At 51.3% G+C, this 3,808-nt stretch overlaps 1 non-coding gene across 1 annotated transcript; it reads left to right on the plus strand.

Moving 5' to 3' along the window:
• Positions 1-2,467: 2,467 nt before the first annotated feature.
• TRNAT-CGU (transfer RNA threonine (anticodon CGU)) lies at positions 2,468-2,539 on the plus strand. Its single transcript has one exon. It is a non-coding gene; the product is annotated as a tRNA-Thr (tRNA).
• Positions 2,540-3,808: the final 1,269 nt, after the last annotated feature.

A 3,808-nucleotide genomic window follows, 5' to 3' on the forward strand; every position in this document is an offset into this window, starting at 1 on the left:
GAAAAAGGTGACAAAATTTCAGCACATAAACGCAGATGCTTATAAATTATTCAGATCTAGGCTAACTCAATTACATAGATGAAACCCAAAAGATCAAACATATTCCATCATGTCACCTGGCTTCATCACCAGATCGATTTCAACACTTTCTCACTTAAAACAGCAGACTTTCTGCTGCTTTCCCAGACTCCTCAAAGCACCATCTGTTTCAGCCAGCCCTAGTTCTCCCTCTAGCATCTGGGGAGGCCTAGGATCGGGTCACAGTCATTTGTGTGACATCAGGCACCCTGCCCCAGGGACCCTGTAAGGGCACAAGAAACATTTACTGGATTTAAGTTCCTTCCATAAGGGTGAACAGTGGACAATTCCTTATCACCTAAGAAGGTGAAAGTCTCTGCTTGATCAGGGAAGGGCTTACTGGAAGTTCAGCACCAGGACTGTCCTGACACCGTGGATGGAAGACGCTGTCAGGGAAGTTCTCCAGTACCACGGAGAGACCACACTGAAAGGAAGCCACATGTTAATTTCCCCGACAATACTTTTTGAGGACCTAGCTGTGCAGGGGCCGGGACAGACGGATCCTTCAGCCAGGTGTCCAAGATCTGTGGCTGCTCAGGGCTCCTCACACCTGTGAGATAAAGAGGCTCAGACCTGTGTTCTCTACTTCAGGGCTCAGGCATGGTCAGAGGGCCGGCCTCCCTCAGGGCACCCCAGACCCTGAGTACCATGGGCATCCCACCTGCCCATCAAGATATACAGGTGCATCTCTATCATTCAACGCCCTCCCTCCCCTTGGAAGACAAAGCTGAAAAAAGCACCTGTTAGAATCTAATTTCCATTCCACCAGCCAGTTAGTTCTGGGCTCAGCCCGCACATGATGTTCTCTCATTTGCTAATTTCTTTACCCTTTTTATAAGCCCCATCCTTTCTGCATAATAATTTCAACAACTCAATGAACACCAAAAAAATGGATGGCGACAGTGGAACCAATTTTATCATCAACTATTTGAAAGCAATGCTCAGAAATACATGTCTTAATTATGAATATGTATAATTTTTTTAAATTTAAATTAAGGAGTTACAGTGTGGTTTGCACCCAGACCTCAAGCCCTCATGGCGCAGAGTCTCAGAGTTCCTATCCCAGTGTCCGAGGGTAAATGTCAGAGCCTTTTCCAGTCGCCTGACCAAACCCTGTCATTTAAAACAACTTGGTGAACACAATTTTAGGGTTTCTATTTGCCTAAACACCTGCACTGTAGGCTGTGGACATGCTTAATTTACATCTCCTTACACCCTGCAAACATCACTGGTACCAGGCCGACAAAGGCTCAAATAGTAGAACGTTCTGTGCGGGGGGGAGAAAAAAAAAAAAGCTGCAAACAACCCAAAGCCTTACTCCCAGAAACTGATTAAATCAACTATGTCACTGGGTGGAAAGCCGAGCAGTAATTAAGAAGAATACGGCATCCCATCCATGCATGATGATATTATAGTATATAATGCAGTATATATAATTTATGATGCAATATTGTAATAGTACACATCACATTAATGTGTAAGAGAAATTTAATTCATTTTAAAAATAATATATGCTATTATCTATCGCGATTATATTATACACTACAAGCCAATGTCTTAGTTAACACATTAACTCATAGAAAATCAAAGAGGACATAAGTGTCAAGTCAGTCCACTTGAATAAAAACAAAAGGGCTCGTTCGAGTCTATAAACGTGAATATGCGTATCAACCGTCCAGAGCATTGGGGTTCAGCCTTTGCCGGCGCATCAGCATCACCTGGAGAGCCTGTTACCGCCCAGATCGCTGGGCTCCGGCAGCAGGTCTAATTCGGCAGGTCTGGGCTGAGCGTGTAGAAGCTGCGGTTCTAACCGGCTCCCAGGTGCTGCTGCTGGTCCCGGGGCCAGGCACATCCCCGGGGCTCAACGGAGGAGGAGTTGGGGAGTTTTTATTTCAGAAAACTTAGACTTACACATTGATTCAACAGCCCTTGTTGAGCGTCAGCTCCGTGCAGGGCAGCGGTGGATCGCCCCGAAGGGTCCGCAACCTTTCCTCCGCCTCCTGGGTGTCTCACCCGAGAGGGGAAACTGAGGCCCCGAGATCAGTCATCCAAGGTCGCCAAGTCTCTATGGCGGAGCTGGGATTCGAATCCCAGGCTCTGAAACGACTGCGAGCGTCCCGCCCGCTCCCGAGCTCCAGACGAGCTTTCCCCCAGCGGAGAGCCCTTGAAGATCCTGCGGACTCCGCCCGGGTCCGTCTCGGACAAGCAGGAGCCGCGGGGCAGCCCCGCCGGAGCGGCCGGCACGCGCACGCTGGAGCCCCGCCCCGCCGGCCGCGGCGAGGGGGCGGAGCCGGGCGGTCGCGCGCGCTGGGCCTGCGCTCGTGCTCGCCGCGCGAGCGCAAGGGAGCGGCGCCAGGATAGAGGCTCGCCGAGCCGCCATTCCAACGCAGGCGCGGTGGCCAAGTGGTAAGGCGTCGGTCTCGTAAACCGAAGATCACGGGTTCGAACCCCGTCCGTGCCTGCGAGGCGAACCCTTTCCAGGGGAGACTTTTTAGGGGTGTGAGATCACAACGAACATCGATTTTCTACTCAATTTCGATCCGGTATTTAGGTCCTCGCCCAGGATCCCAAGCGGGCCAAGTGTTTTCACTCAGTTTAGATTCAGGCTCCCTCGCCCGCGCAGAAGGTCCAAGTCCGGGTGGCCTGGCCTGAACTGGGGATAGTTGGGGGCGCCGGGCGGACCGGGGTCGCGGGCTCCAGGGCTCACGTGGAAACCGTGGCCCGAGCGCTGACTTTGGTGCAGAAAAACTTACGGCTGATGGCACTTGGCTTAAGAGCCACTAAGCATTTTTCTGAACATTAAAGTCCAATTGAATCCACTCTCCTGAGAGAACTGCCGTTGCCTTCCTGAGCCCACACCCAGAGTCAGCTGGTGTCTGGCTTGCTATTTTTAAAAGGAAATCCATTGTAGGCACTGCATTAGAGGGAGGATATCCTGCCCAGACTTGGAGTTGGTCCGACAGGAAAATCTGCACCTTTCTCTTTCTCTGAGCCTCCGTTTGCCCCCCCAGTAAAATGGGTCTCTGGTCAGGGTTGGCCGAGAGACTGGCCTCAGTCAACGCAGCTACTGTCGTTGGGCACCTGTTTTCTTTGCATCACCACGGGGCTGCCCGCCTGCATTTAAAGATGTTATGCAAAAAGATATTATGCAATTACCCCTACCCTCCAGGAGCTGGCATATTGTATAATCTGAAAACCAGCTTGACCTAAATTGGGGAAACCTGTTTTCAGGGCGAGATGTCTAACGGAAGAAAGCATTCATGGAGCTCCTGGTGTGGGCCGGGTGGAGCCGGACTCCGGGGGCTCTCTCAGTGCGAGAAGGTGGGGGAGATGGATGCGAAGGGGGTCGGAGAGCCTGGCAGGAGCGGCTGGGGCTGAGTCGTCCTCTGCCGCGGAGTTCTCCCACTTAGCAGTAGTCATCAGCCTCACCTGGAGGGAAAGTTAAAATGCGGAGCCCTGGGCGCCACCCCAGAGTGTCTGCATTGGTTTGGTCTGCTCTGGGGCTTAGCATTTGCATTTCTAAGGAGCCCCCAGGTGATTCTGATTCTGCTAGTTCCCCGGACCACCCATCCAGAACCATTTCCCTGAAAATAAGGGTATTTTATAGCCACATTCTAAACCCAGGAGCACCTGTATATATGCATGAACACAAACATGTGAGTTACTACATATAAAACAGTGAACACCAGGGCTTCTCACACTTCAACCTGGGGATGATGTGAAAATGCAA

This window comes from Odocoileus virginianus, chromosome 33 (assembly GCF_023699985.2).
Source record: "Odocoileus virginianus isolate 20LAN1187 ecotype Illinois chromosome 33, Ovbor_1.2, whole genome shotgun sequence".
Classification (NCBI taxonomy): domain Eukaryota; kingdom Metazoa; phylum Chordata; class Mammalia; order Artiodactyla; family Cervidae; genus Odocoileus; species Odocoileus virginianus.